Source organism: Zophobas morio, unplaced genomic scaffold, assembly GCF_036711695.1.
Source record: "Zophobas morio isolate AGI-343-1 ecotype UQ-CSIRO unplaced genomic scaffold, CSIRO_AGI_Zmor_V1 ptg000031l, whole genome shotgun sequence".
Taxonomy (NCBI): domain Eukaryota; kingdom Metazoa; phylum Arthropoda; class Insecta; order Coleoptera; family Tenebrionidae; genus Zophobas; species Zophobas morio.
The window spans coordinates 1901470-1917512 of record NW_026972136.1 but is presented as its reverse complement, the minus strand read 5'-3'; the positions used below and the strand labels follow the sequence as shown (position 1 = coordinate 1917512).

At 32.2% G+C, this 16043-nt stretch overlaps 1 protein-coding gene across 2 annotated transcripts in view; it reads left to right on the top strand.

Annotated features, from left to right (window-relative positions):
* LOC135139472 (uncharacterized) overlaps positions 1-16043 on the top strand; it is a 78996-nt gene that overhangs the window by 50444 nt on the left and 12509 nt on the right. The gene's annotated exons all lie outside the window — the stretch shown is intronic.

The window sequence follows — 16043 nt, the reverse complement described above, 5'->3', positions numbered from 1 at the left end:
GGAGATTATCTGCCTTTTATGTTTAACGAAAATTTTCGAACACTCCAATTTGTGTAGACTTGACTTGGTTTAACCTAATTTGACTTGACCTGATCTTAAAGGGCTTTGAGAACTTTGAGAGCTTTAAGAACTCCCAGAATTTCGAAAACTGGTGAATTTTTAGATCTTCGAGAACTTCAAAACTTCCAAAACATTAGGAACTTTGAGTACTTTAAAAACAACTTTGAGAATCTATAAGAACTTTAGAAACTTTAAGAATTTCGGAGAGTTCGCGAACTTTGAGAATTTTAAAAGCTTCGATCATTTCAAAAATTTCAAAAAGTTTCAAAAAGTCCAACATTTTAAGCTTCTAAAGGACTTTGAGAACTTCGAGAACTTCAAGAACTTTAAAAACTTTGAGATGTTTGCGAATTTTAAGAAGACCGAAAACTTCTACAAATTCTAGAGTTTCGAGAACTTTCACAACTCTAAAAAGGCTTCAAGAACGTTAAAATTTTGGGAATTTCGAGAATTATGAAAAATTTCAAAATATTAAAAACTTTTAGAACTTTGAAAATTTTACAAACTTAAAAAACTGTGAACTTGAAACATAACTTCGAGAGTTTCGAGGATTTTAGGAACTTTGAGAACTTTAAAAACGACTTCGAGAACGTTTAATTTTTGTTAAAACATCAAATCATTTCAAAAATTTCAAAGACTTTGTGAACTTAAAAAAAGGGACATTGAAAACTTTAAACATCGTAAGATCATTAAAAACTTCAGGAACTTTAAATGTTTTGACGACTTTGAGAAACTTGGAAACTAAGAACTCTGAAAATTTTAAGATCTCTCAGATCTTCGAGAACTTAAGAACTTCAAAACTTTCAAAACTTCTAAAAGTTTGAGAACTTTGAGCACTTTAAAAAAGAATTTAAGAACTTTAATTTTTTTAAGAATTTTAAGAACTCAAAAAATTGTGAGAATTTGGAGAACTTCGAAAGTTTCGGGGATTTTCGGAACTTTAAGAATTTTCACAACTTTGATCATTTCAGATTTTTTGAGAACTTTAAATATCTTAAGAACATTAAGAATTTTACGAAATTTAAAAATTTCGAAGATTTTGAGAAATTTGAGAACTTCAAGAACTCTGTAAATTTTAATATATTTCAGAAGTTCAAAACTTTAAAAACTAAGAACTTCCAGAACACTGTGAACCTTAAAAACGACATCAAGGGCTTTAGGAACTTTAAAACTTTGAGATGTTTGTGAACCTGAAGAAGGCCGAGAACTTGAAAACTTCAAAATCTTTGAGAACTTTGAAAACTTTGAAAACGTCTTCAAGAACGTAATAATTTTTAATACTTTAAAAACCTTAAAAGCTTTGATACTTAGAGAACTCTGGGAACTTGCGAACTTCAAAATTAAAACTTTTATAATGAACTTTAAGGAGGCCGAGAACTTGGAAACTTCAAAACTGCAAAATCTTGGAGAAATTTGAGAACTTTAAAAACGACTTCAAGAACATTAAAATTTTTAAAACTTTAAAAACCTTAAAAATTTTGAGACTTAGAGAACTTCGAGAACTTGAAAACTTCAAAATTTTAAAACGTTTTCGAATTTTGAGAACTTAAAAAATTTAAGAACTTTAATTTTTTTAAGAATTTTAAGAACTTAAAAAATTTTGAGAATTTGGACAACTTCGAAAGTTTCGGGGATTTTCGGAACTTTGAGAATTTTGACAACTTTGATCATTTCAGATTTTTTGAGAACTCCAAATATCTTAAGAACATTAAGGATTTTACGAAATTTAAAAATTTCGAAGATTTTGAGAAATTTGAGAACTTCAAGAACTCTGTAAACTTTAAGATCTACCAGAAGTTCAAAACTTTAAATACTAAGAACTTCCAGAACCCTGTGAACCTTAAAAACGACATCAAGGCCTTTAAGAACTTTAAAACTGTGAGATGTTTGTGAACCTGAAGAAGGCCGAGAACTTCAAAAACTTCAAAATCTTTGAGAACTTTGAGAACTTTGAAAACGACTTCAAGAACGTTATAATTTTTAAGACTTTAAAAACCTTAAAAGCTTTGATACTTAGAGAACTCTGGAAACTTGCGAACTTCAAAATTAAAACTTTTATAATGAACTTTAAGGAAGCCGATAACTAGGAAACTTCAAAACTGCAAAATCTTGGAGAAATTTGAGAACTTTGAAAACGACTTCAAGAACGTTAAAATTTTTAAAACTTTAAAAACCTTAAAAGTTTTGAGATCTTAGTGAACTTGGAGAATTTGAGAACTTCAAAACTTTAAAAACTTTTAGAATATTACTTTTTTCAAACTTTGAGAACTTTAAAAAAGAATTTAAGAATTTTAAAAACTGTGAGAACTAGGAAAACTTCGAGAGTTTCGACGATTCTGGGAACTTTGCTTATTTCAGAAATTTCAAAAACTTTGTGAACTTCAAAAATGTGAGAACTTTGAGAATTTTAAATATCATAAGAGGATTAAAAACTTTAAGAACTTTAAAAATTTTTACGAGTTTGACAAATTTGAGACGTTCAAGAAGATTTTAATATTTTACACAAGTCCAAAACTTCAAGAACTTCGGGAACCTTGAAAAGCTTAAAAACGACAGGAAGAATTTTAAGAACTTTAAAAACTTTGAGAAGTTTTTGAACTTTAAGGAGGCCGAGAACTGCAATACTTCAAAATCTTTGAGAACTTTAAAAACGACTTCAAAAATGATAAAATTTTTAAAACTTTAAAAACCTTAAAAGTTTTGAAACCTTAGAGAACTTCAAGAACTTAAGAACTTCAAAACTTAAAAAACTTTTAGAATTTTGAGAATTTTAAAAACTATAAGAACTTGGAGAACTTCGGGAGTTCCGGGGATTTTGGGAAGTTTAGGAATTTTGACAACTTTGAACATTTCAGAAATTTCAAAAACTTTGCGAACTTCACAAATATGAGGACTTTGAGAATTTTAATCATCTTAAGAGAATTAAGAACTTTAAGAACATTAAAAATTTTGACGAGTTTGAGAAATTTGAGAATTTCAACACTTAAAAACTAAGAACTTTGAGAACATTGAGAACCTTAAAAACGACGTGAAGGGCTTTAAGAACTTTAAAAACTTTATGATGTTTGTAAATTTTAAGGAGTCCAAGAACTTCTAGAAATTCGAGAGTTTCATTAACTTTGCGAACTTTAAAAACGACTTCAAGAACGTTAAAATTTCAGGAGTTTCGTGAATTTAAAAAGTTTCAAAATTTTAAAAACTTTTGGGACTTTGAGAACTTTAAAAACTTTAAACGCTTTGAGAATTTTAAGAACTTAAAAACTGTGAGAACTTAGAGAACTTCGATAACTTCGAGAGTTTCGAGGATTTTGGGAACTGAGAATTTTCAAACTTTGATCATTTCAGAAATTTCAAAAACTTTGTGAACTTAAAGAATGTAAGGACTTTGTGAACTTAAAAAATGTAAAGACTTTGAAAACTGGAAACATCTTAAAATTATTAAAAGCTTTGAATACTTTAAAATTTTTGACGATTTTAAGAAATTTGAGAACTTTAAGAAAATTTTAAAATCTTTCAGGAGTTTAAAACTTCAAAAACTAAAAACTTTGAGAACCTTGAAAACCTTAAATACGACATAAAAACTGTGAGAACTTGGAGAACTTTGAGAGCTAGGAGGATTTGAGGAACTTTGAGATTGTTGACCACTTTGATCATTTCAGAAATTTGTGACCTTCAAAAATGGTGTTTGAGAACTTTAAACATCTTAAAAGAATTAAAAACTTTAAAAATTTTGACGACTTTGGGAAATTTGAAAACTTCAAGAACTCTGAAAATGTTAAGATCTTACAGAAATTCAACATTTCAAAAACTAAGAAAGACAACATTGAGAACCTTAAAAACCACATGAAGAGCCTTAAGAACTTTAAAAACTTTGAGATGTTTGTGAACTTGAATGAGGCCTTGAAAACTCGAAAACTTCAAAATATTTAAGAACTTTAAAAACGACTTCAAAAACGTTAACATTTTAAAAAATCTTAAGTTTGGAGACCTTCGAGAATTTCGAAAACTTGAGAACTTGAAAGCTTTCAAAATTTTGAGAATTTTGAGAACTTTAAGAATGTTAAAAACTGTGAAAACTTGGAGAACTTTGAGGATTTTGGGAACTTTCAGAATTTTAACAAACAAATTTGATCATTTCAGAACTTTCAAAAACTTCAAAAATGTAGGACTTTGAGAACTTTAAGAACTTTAAAAATTTTAATTACTTTGAGAAATTTGAGAACATCAAGAACTCTGAAAATTTTAAGATCTTTCAGAAGTTCAAAATTTCAAAAACTACTCTTAAGAACTTCAAGAACCTTGAGAACTTTAAAAATGACTTGAAGAGCTAAAGAACTTTAAAAACTTTGAGAAGTTTGTGAACTTTAAGAACGCCGAGAACTTGAAAACTTCAAATTTTCAAATACTTTGAGAACTTTAAAAACCACTTCAAGAACATTAAAATTTGTTAAAATTGTTTAAGAATTTTAAGAACTTTAAAAACTGTGAGAACTTGGAGAACTTCGAGGATTTTGGAACTTTTTAAATTTTGACAATTTTGACCGTTTAAAAAAATTTCAAAAACTTTGTGAACTTGGGAAGTATAAAGACTTTCAGAACTTTAAACATCTTAACATCATGAAACATTTTGAGAATTAAAAAATTTTGACGAATTTGAGAAATTTGAGAACTTCAAGAACAGCAACAAGATTAAGAAAAGACTGATTTTCGTCGAAAGAGTTGTTTTCAAAGTTGCTTCAGTACAAATTTCTTCTCATTTCAAGTCTTCGAACTACGTTAAATTTTGAAAAATAGCAGGCTCCCACAAAACAAGCAAAACCTAACCACCTCATAAAAACAACCGTTAAAAAGGTAATAACAGCCATTGCCTTGTATAATGAACCAATTTATCTTAAAAAAAATCAATTCCCATTTCACGGTGTAACTAATTGTTAAAATATGACCGCTGTTGCAAGAAGAAGATGAAACTGAAATTTATGCGCGCAACTTAGTCTTTGGGAACGCCGACGTTGTTGTTGCTTAACAATTTCGCTTTTTGTTGATATACGATATGAGAGAGTTCCCAGAAACTGTGTACCAACGTGCACCTATTTAAAGCCATTTGTAACATGCTTAGGAAAATCACGCAGCACAGCCTTAGAAATCATACGCAACAATCTGAGTGACATTGCTGACCATATGGTGCTCGGTTTGAGTTTTAGATAATTTATTCACAAAGAAATCATCGAGTTTTTATGCGATAAATTATTATTATATTAAATGCAGAAAAAATTTCTACTTTTCTAGCAATTATGTGGCACATGTACCTCATTAAGTCAAGGGAAAGGGGTACAAACAAGTCCCTTTGCTTTCAGTTTTGTTGAAATTTCTCCGCGTAAAAGTGTGTACAAGTTGCAATTAAAATGTACAATGACGGTGTCTCCTATTAATTATGTGGCTAATTGTATGTTACAGGTAAATTATACACTAAGCGAACTTCACGTAGTAAATTTTCGTAGTGGGTCACATACAAGTTTTTCTAGTGTTTAAATAGATGGGAAAATTATTTGTTAAGTTAAGAATGAAGTGGGTTCTCAGATATGGTTCACTGTCACTACTTTCACTATTACTAAACGGTAGTAGCAATTAAAGGCCTGGGTATAAATTATCATTTTTCTCATGTAACGTGTAATTAAAAGGTAAAGGATTCCGAAATAAATCGCTGCGTCTTTAATAACTCAATTTTTGTATGGTCACAACGATTTTCTCACAGGATGCACTAATTTGATCATCGGTGATGAAATTTTCTATATTCTCATGTTGTTATTTAAGAAATTTTTGAAATAATTAACAAATATTTGTCAAAATATGCGCATATACTGGGTCGCTCGAATGTATGTATGAATATATTTTTTCTCAGTCATTAACAACTTTGTTTTAAATCTTAGGTTTGTCCGCTTATCAAAATAGAATTCAGTTCCCATTTTACACTAAATAAAATAAAGTAGTGAAATGGAGTTTCTAGTTTTATGAACAAGCAATAGACCCGCCCACCCACCCTCTGTTCATTTCAGTGACTACTCTTAATATTGTTAAGTCTTATCTTAGCAGGTTTTGGCCCCGCTTGAAGATTTTGACATCCAGAATGAATTTTCGGTCTGTTTTTTTTTATATTTCACTTAAGTCATGTCAAGTGTACGAAATAAAAAATAAATTTGATAGGAAATAATATAGCAAAAAATTGCAACTCGCGCTTTTTTTTCTTTTTTCACATCCTAGATTCTATTAGTTTCTACTCTCACTCCACAGAACATAAATAGCCCCGCCCAGCCACCCTGCCTACATTTCAGTGATTGATTTTGTCCGCTCTGATTGAAATGAATGATCTTATACTAAACATAAATAAAATTAGTCGTTAGAATGAGAAGAGTAGGGGTGGGCGGGGCTAGTACTTGCTGCTACGATAAGACTAATTTTGGTAAATGATACCTCTCAATTAAATAGAGGGAGGGTGGGCGGGGCTAGTATTTGCTAAGATAAAACTGATTTTGGCAAATGATATATCCTCCAAAGACTACTTTTAGCAAATCATGCATTTTCCGAGAAAACAGAGGGCGGGTGGGCGGGGCTAGTATTTACTAAGATAAGACTGTGTTTAGCAAATCATATATCTCCCAAGAAAATAGAGGGCGGGTGGGCGGTGCTAGCAATTTATAAGATATGACTGATTTTGACACATTTTCGAAATTGGGCTAGAGATTTTCTTGAAGATTTTGACATCCAAAATTAATTTTCGGCCTGTTTTTTTGGAAATTTTTACCATTTTTCTAATATCGCCAACTGAAATATGACAATTTTTACAATTTTTTTGTAATATCACTTTAGGTCATGTCAAGTGCATGAAATAAGAAATAAATTTAATAGCAAATAATATAACAAAAAAGTTGCGACTAGCGCTTTTTTTTCTTTTTTCACATCCTAGATTCTTTAGTTACTACTCTCACTCCACAAAAGAACATAATTAGCCCCGCCCACCCTCCCTGCCTCCATTTCAGAGATTGATTTTGTCTCCTGTGAATAAAATGAATGATGCTATACTAAACAAAAATAAAATTAGTCGTTAGAATGAGAAGAGTAGGGGTGGGCGGAGCTAGTACTTGCTGCTACGATAAGACTAATTTTGGTAAATGATATACCTCTCAAGAAAATAGAGGGCGGGTGGGCGGGGCTAGTATTTCCTAAGATAAAACAGATTTTGACAAATGATATACCCTCCAAAGACTAGTTTTGGCAAATCATGTATCTTCCACGAAAATAGAGGGCGGGTGGGCGGGGTTAGTATTTGCTAAGATAAGACTGTTTTTAGCAAATCACGTATCTTCCAAGAAAATAGAGGATGGGTGGGCGGGGCTAGCATTTTATTAGATGTGACTGATTTTGACACATTTTCGAAATTGGGCTAGAGATTTTCTTGAAGATTTTGACATCCAGAATTAATTTTCGGACTGTTTTTTTGGAAATTCTTACCGTTTTTCTAATATCGCCAACTGAATTATGACAATTATTACAATTTTTTTTTTAATTTCACTTAAGTCATGTCAACTGCACGAAAAAAGAAATAAATTTGAAAGGAAATAATATAGCAAAAAAATTGCAACTCGCGCTTTTTTTTCTTTTTTCACATCCTAGATTCTATTAGTTTCTACTATCACTCCACAGAACATAATTGGCCCCGCCCACCCACCCTGCTTCCATTTCAGTGATTGATTTTGTTCGCTCTGAATGAAATGAATGATCTTATACTAAACAGAAATAAAATTAGTTGTTAGAATGAGAAGAGTAGGGGTGGGCGGAGCTAGTACTTGCTGCTACGATAAGACTAATTTTGGCAAATGTTATACCTCTCAAGAAAATAGAGGGCGGGTGGACGGGTTTAGTATTTGCTAAGATAAAACTGATTTTGGCAAATGATATACCCCCCCAAAGACTAGATTTAGAAAATCAGTTATCTTCCAAGAAAATAGAGGGCGGGTGGGCGGGGCTAGCAATTTATAAGATATGACTGATTTTGACACATTTTCGAAATTGGGCTAGAGATTTTCTTGAAGATTTTGACATCCAGAATTAATTTTCGGCCTGTGTTTTTGGTAATTCTTACCGTTTTTCCAGTATCGCCAATTGAACTATGGTAATTTTTACATTTTTTTTTTTAATTTCTCTTAAGTCATGTCAAGTGCACGAAATAAGAAATAAATTTGATAGGAAATAATATAGCAAAAAAATTGCAACTCGCGCTTTTTTTTCTTTTTTCACATCCTAGATTCTATTAGTTTCTACTCTCACTCCACAGAACATAATTAGCCCCGCCCACCCACCCTGCCTCCATTTCAGTGATTAATTTTGTTCGCGCTGAATAAAATGAATGATGTTATACTAAACATAAATAAAATTGGTAGTTAGATTTTGGCAAATGATATACCCTCCAAGAAAACAGAGGGCGGGTGGGCGGGGCTAGTATTTGCTAAGAAAAGACTTTCTAGCAAATCACAATTCTTCCAAGAAAATAGAGGGAGGGTGGGCGGGGCTAGCATTTTATACGATATGGCTGATTGTCATACATTTTGGAAATTGAACTAGAGATTTTCTTGTAAATTTCGATTTTGTAATAGTACTAATATACGACTGATTGGCTGATAGGTTTTTGGGTGGAGTTTTTGAAATAGAAAATTTTGAGGTGATCGTTTTTGATACTTCGTTAAAAACACTGTGAGAATTTGTTTGCCATAAAACCATAAGTTTCACTGAGGAACTAAAGTTGCAACAATTCGGTGTAAGTAAACTAAAAAGGTGCAACTCCAGTGGAAAACTGTCTTCGAAATCAGCTCCACTCGATTTAGTTTTGTTTTACTCTTTAGTTCGTCGAAATCTACACTCAGAATTGTTTGTGAATTTTTAGAGAATTCCTGTCAAAGTCCAATTGTTCAAAATGGAATTTTTGGCTATTTCTCAAGCACCTTCGAAAATTACCACAAAAGATTCTTTTGTTGACTTCGACCTTCAGAAGTTGTTTTTGACTTCATGTCTTCGAAAATAGCTACTAGAATAGCCAAAATGACATACAGCAATTTTTGGTATATGTACTTGACAAATTCCATTTTGAAACAGAATTTTTCGAAAATTTTGGCTTATGACTATCAGAACGCTTTGTTTTCGAAGTAGCTCGTCGAGATCTACATGTCAGGTTTTTTTGTGAATTTTTAGACAGTTTCGCCCAAAGTCAAATTTTTCAAAACGGAATTTTTGACCTTGTCCCAAGCACTTTTGGGATATTTTACAAAATTCCATTTTCAAACCGAATTTGTCGAAAATTTTGGTTTAGGACCATACATTTTTTGTCTTTCGATTTAGTTCACCGAGATCTACTTTAATCTCAGAATTTTTGTAAACTTTTAGACAATTTCGCTCAGTCCCATTTTTCAAAACGGAATTTTTGACTTTTTCCCAAACATCTTCGAAAATTACCACACAAGATTCTTTTGTTGACTTCGACCTCTACAAGTTGTCTTGGGCTTCATTTCTTCGAAAATAGCTTCCATTTTTGCAGAACCGCCAAAATGAAATCTAGCAATTTTGGGGGGATACTTTACAAATGCCATTTTGAAACCATATTATTTGAAAATTTGGTTCGGGACAATCAAAACGCTATGTTTTTCACTTTAGTTCGTCGAGATATACATCCCAGAAATTTTAGTGAATTTTAAGACAATTTCTGTCAAAGTCCAATTGTTCAAAATGGAATTTTTGGCTTTTTCCCAAGCACTTTCGAAAATTACCACAAAAGATTATTTTGTTGACTTTCACCTCCACAAATTGTTTTGAGCCTCATTTATTCCAAAATATCTACCATTTTTTCAAAATCACCAAAACGAACTGTAGCAATTTTTGGGGTGATTTACAAATTCCATTTTGAAACCGAATTTTTCGAAAATTTTGGTTCAGGACAATCAACAAGCTGTTTTTCGAATTAATTCGTCGAGATCTATATTTCAAACTTTTTTGTGAATTTTTAAACAATTCGCCAAAATTTCAATTTCTCTTAACGGAATTTTTGGGTTTTTCCCATGCACTTCGAACATTACTAAAAACGAGTTTTCCGTTGACTTCTACCTTCAAGTCGTTGGCGGCCATATAATTCTTCGAAAATGTCTACCATTTTTGGAGAATCGTCAAAACAAAATATGTATAGCAATTTTTGGTAAGCTTGACAAATCTCATTTAGAAACAGAATGTTTGAAAATTTTAGTTCGGGACTCAGGACGCTATGTTTATCGATTTAGTTCGTCGAGGTGTATATCTCTGAATTTATTGTGAATTTTTAGACAATTTCGCTAAAAGTTCAATTTTTCAAAACAGAAACTTTGGATTTGATTTTCGAAAATTACCAGAAGAGATTCTTTTGTTGACTTCAACCTCCCAAAAATCGTCAAAATAAAATATAGCAATTTTTGTAAAACTTTCCAATTCCTATTTTGAAACTTAATTTTTCGAAAATTTTGGTTCGGCACGATCTACACACTGTGTTTTTCGATTTAATTCTTCTCATATTTTTTTGACAATTTCGCCGCATCTCCAAAAATAGCTTCCATGTATAGTAATTTTTGATATACTTCACAAATATCATTTGAAACCAATTCGAAAATTTTGCTTCAGGAAAATCAAGGCGCATGTTTGTTGATTAAGTTCGTCGAGGTTTTTCTCGGATTTTTTGTGAACTTTTTGACCTTCAAAAATAACTACTATTTTTGTAGAATTGCTAAAACGAAATATAGCAGTTTTTGGGAAAATTGACAAACTCCATTTTTAAACCAAATTTTTCGAAAATTTTGGTTCAGGACTATTAGCATGTTAGATTTTTCGATTTAGTTCGTCGAGAATCTTAGAATTTTTTGTGAATTTTTAGACAATTTCGCCAAAAGTTCAATTTTTCAAAACGGAATATTTGACTTTTTCCCGCGCATCTTCGAAAATTACCAGAAGAGAATCTTTTGTTGATTTCGACCTCCAGAAGTCATTTACGACTTCATTTCTTTGAAATTAGTTATCATTTTTGCAGAATCGTCAAAATGACACAGCAATTTTTGGAATCGAATTTTTTGACAATTTTGGTTTGGGATCATCAACACACTATATTTTTGTATTTAGTTCGTCAAGATCCATATCCTAGAATGTTTTGTGAATTTTTAGACAATTTCACCAAAAGTCCAACTTTTGACTTTTCCGCAAGGATCTTCGAAAATTCTAAGAAGTTGCTTTGTTTGCTTTAAAACCATAGGTTTCTCTAAGGAACAAAAACTGCATCAATTCGATGTAGGTAAATTAAAAAACTGTTCGAAACGAGCTCCACCCGAGCGAAATTTCTGGAATAACCCGGCAATTAAATCCGCTGTTAGCAGCCGTAGCAATTAACCGATATTACCGTAGCGAGGGCATTTCCGACATGTCGTGAGCGACCTAACGTTCCATAAAAAGCTACAGCATTATTAAATTTTATTAAATCTCGTGAATTATCCGCCTGCTAGTGAGGCAATAAAGCCCGCCTCCTCTATTCGCACTCCTGAAATAATTTCGGAAGTCTGAATTGAATCCTCGCGGCTCGTTTCAGCAAAATACACTCCTTGACATCCAATTAGTGCGTGGGGAGATGAGATTTCCGAACGCTTGTGAAGTACCTGAACGCTGTCTAGTTCGAGGATTACAGAAATTGACGGCAATTTAAATAACTGTTGCTGTATCAACAACGGCGTTATTGGCTGTATTTCCTTGCATTAGTGTTGACAGAGCATTCAATCAAACCGAATTACCATTTATTGACTTGTTAATAATAATAACCGGATATAATCTGCCATTCTGCAAACGAACCACTAGGAGAGTGTGTTTAAAATTATTCTTATTGTGTTCGAGTTTGCCGTGCTCCACTTTCAAGCACACGTCGAGAAAATTTTCACTACTAAATAATTTTAGAAAAAACTACAATGGTTAAACAATTACAAGGTTCACCTTGCGAAATTTACATTTTTCTCGTCTCGCAGAACCGAACGTCCCCATAATTTAAAACAACGCGATGGTAATTTCATCCGTGAAAAGCGAACATAATGCAAGACAATAAAAATGAATAATGGCAATTGAAATGTCATCATTTTTAGATTTATTGTTATTGCGGTGTGTAAAAATAGCTCCTAATTGTAAAAATTCGAGGCGGTGTTGCAGGTCCTTGCGGTTCTCTCGGACTGATGAGCCGGATGGGCATTCCAAGACCAAGTCGGATCATTAAGATAATTTAAAACCTACTTGACGCTTGTTCCAGCTTTTCGGCTGATGTAACCAAGTGGGTTTTATTTCGGCTGGTTTGTGAGGTTTTTGGCAACCGGATGACAATGGGCTTTTTAACTCTTCAGGTAGCATCCTTCTAACATTTACTCGTTTTGTCATTTATACCCGTTTCATTCTTAATTTTGTCGGTCCTTATTTTGGTACTGAGCAGTGAACTTTGAGTCCAAAATGCCAAAAGTTCATTTGCAAGAAGTAGAGATATGACCTGACCACTAGACCACGAGACCGCTTATCTTCTGCTACGCTTATTAACGTTGGGAAGCGCATATAGTAGGGAGATAGTGGAGAAATATAAACAACAAAGAAAGAAGTGTAATTTGTTGTGCAGAACTAAAAAGAGAATTTATGAAGAGAGACGCTTGCGTAATTTAGAAGAGAGGTATAAAATTAAAGAATTACCAGGAGGTAGTACTTCGAGAAGCTGGCTGGGAAAAATTCAAAAATTCCGTTTTGAAAAATTTGTAAAGTCTCCCACAAATTGCTATATTTTGTTTATTGTGAAAAATGATAGCAATTTTTGAAGAAAATGAGGCCAAAAACAGTTTTGGGAGGTTGAAGTCAACAAAAGAATCTCTTCTGGTAATTTTCGAAAATCAAATCCAAAATTTCCGATTTGAAAAATTGAACTTTTAGCGAAATTGTCTAAAAATTCACATTAAATTCAGAGATACTTATATCGACGAACTAAATCGATAAACATAGCGTCCTGATGGTCCCGAAATAAAATTTTCAAAAATTCTGTTTCTAAATGAGATTTGTCAAGTTTACCAAAAATTGCTATACATATTTTGTTTTGACGATTCTCCACAAATGGTAGACATTTTCGAAGAATTATATGGCCACCAACGACTTCTGAAGGTAGAAGTCAACGGAAAACTCGCTTTTAGTAATGTTTGAAGTGTATGGAAAAAGTCAAAAATTCATTTGGAAAAACTGAAATTTTGGCGAATTGTCTAAAAATTCACAAAACAGTCTGAGATATAGATATCGACGAACTAAATCGAAAAACAGCTTGTTGATTGTCCTGAACCAAAAATTTTCGAAAAATTCGGTTTAAAAATGGAATCTGTAAACCACCCCAAAAGTTGCTACAGTTCGTTTTGGTGATTTTTCAAAAATAGTAGATATTTTCGAACAAATGAGGCCGAAAACAATTTGTGGAGGTGAAGTCAACTAAAGAATCTTTTCTGGTAATTTTCGAGGGTGTTTGGAAAAAGTCAAAAATTACAATTTGAAAAATAGGAATTTTGGCGAAATTATCTAAAAATTTCCAAAAAATCCTGGGATGTATATCTCGACGAACTAAATTGTAAAACATTATGTTTTGATGGTCCCGAACAAAATTTTCAAAAAATATGGGTTCTAAATGTGATATGTCAAGTTTACTAAAAATTGCTATATTTCGTTTTGACGATTCTCCAAAAATGGTACTTATTTTCGAAGAATTGAGGCCGACAACGACTTCTGAAGGTCGAAGTGAACGAAAGACTCTCTTTTAGTAATTTTCGAAGTGCATGGAAAAAGTCAAAAATTCTGTTTGGAAAAACTGAAATTTTGGCGAATTGTCTAAAAATTCACAAAACAGTCTGAGATATAGATATCGACTAACTAAATCGAAAAACAGCGTGTTGATTGTCCTGAACCAAAATTTTCGAAAAATTCGGTTTCAAAATGGAATCTGAAAACCACCCCAAAAGTTGCTACAATTCGTTTTGGTGATTTTGCAAAAATGGTAGATATTTTCGAATAAATGAGGCTGAAAACAATTTGTGGAGGTGAGAGTCAACAAAAGAATCTTTTCTGGTCATTTTCGAGGGTGTTTGGAAAAAGTCAAAAATTACAATTTGAAAAATAGGATTTTTGGCGAAATTATCTAAAAATTTCCAAAAAATCCAGGAATGTAGATCTCGACTAACTAAATTGAAAAACATAATGTTGTGATGGTACCCGAACAAAATTTTCAAAAAACGTGGTTTCTAAATGTGTTTTGTCAAGTTTACCAAAAATTGCTATATTTCGTTTTGACGATTCTCCAAAAATTGTACTTATTTTCGAAGAATTGAGGCCGACAACGACTTCTGAAGGTCGAAGTGACCGAAAGACTCTCTTTTAGCAATTTTCGAAGTGCATGGAAAAAGTTAAAAATTCTGTTTGGAAAAATTGAAATTTTGACGAATTGTCTAAAAATTCACAATAAAGTCTGAGATATAGATCTCGACGAACTAAATCGAAAAATAGCGTGTTGATTGTCCTGAACCAAAATTTTCGAAAAATTCGGTTTGAAAATGGAATCTGTAAACCACCCCAAAAGTTGCTACAGTTCGGTTTGGTGATTATGCAAAAATGGTAGATATTAAGTATCGAATAAATGAGGCTGAAAACAATTTGTGGAGGTGAAAGTCAACAAAAGAATCTTTTCTGGTCATTTTCGAGGGTGTTTGGAAAAAGTCAAAAATTACAATTTGAAAAATAGAATTTTTGGCGAAACCATCTAAAAATTTCCAAAAAATCCTGGAATATAGATCTCGACTAACTAAATTGAAAAACATAATGTTGTGATGGTACCCGAACAAAATTTTCAAAAAACGTGGTTTCTAAATGTGATTTGTCAAGTGTACCAAAAATTGCTATATTTCGTTTTGACGATTCTCCAGAAATGGTACTTATTTTCGAAGAATTGAGGCCGACAACGACTTCTGAAGTTCGAAGTGAACGAAAGACTCTTTTGGTAATTTTCGAAGTGCATGGAAAAAGTCAAAAATTCTGTTTGGAAAAATTGAAATTTTGGGGAATTGTCTAAAAATTCACAATAAAGTCTAAGATATAGATCTCGACGAACTAAATCGAAAAACAGCTTGTTGATTGTCCTGAACCAAAATTTTCGAAAAATTCGGTTTCAAAGTGGAATTTGTAAACCATCCCAAAAGATGCTGCAGTTCGTTTCGGTGATTTTTCAAAAATGGTAGATATTTTCGAACAAATGATGCTGAAAACAATTTGTGGAGGTGAAAGTCAACAAAAGAATCTTTTCTGGTCATTTTCGAGGGTGTTTGGAAAAAGTCAAAAATTACAATTTGAAAAATAGGATTTTTGGCGAAATTATCTAAAAATTTCCAAAAAATCCTGGGATGTATATCTCGACGAACTAAATTGTAAAACATAATGTTTTGATGGTCCCGAACAAAATTTTCAAAAAATATGGGTTCTAAATGTGATATGTCAAGTTTACCAAAAATTGCTATATTTCGTTTTGACGATTCTCCAAAAATGGTACTTATTTTCGAAGAATTGAGGCCGACAACGACTTCTGAAGGTCGAAGTGAACGAAAGACTCTCTTTTAGTAATTTTCGAAGTGCATGGAAAAAGTCAAAAATTCTGTTTGGAAAAACTGAAATTTTGGCGAATTGTCTAAAAATTCACAAAACAGTCTGAGATATAGATATCGACTAACTAAATCGAAAAACAGCGTGTTGATTGTCCTGAACCAAAATTTTCGAAAAATTCGGTTTCAAAATGGAATCTGTAAACCACCCCAAAAGTTGCTACAGTTCGTTTTGGTGATTTTGCAAAAATGGTAGATATTTTCGAATAAATGAGGCTGAAAATAATTTGT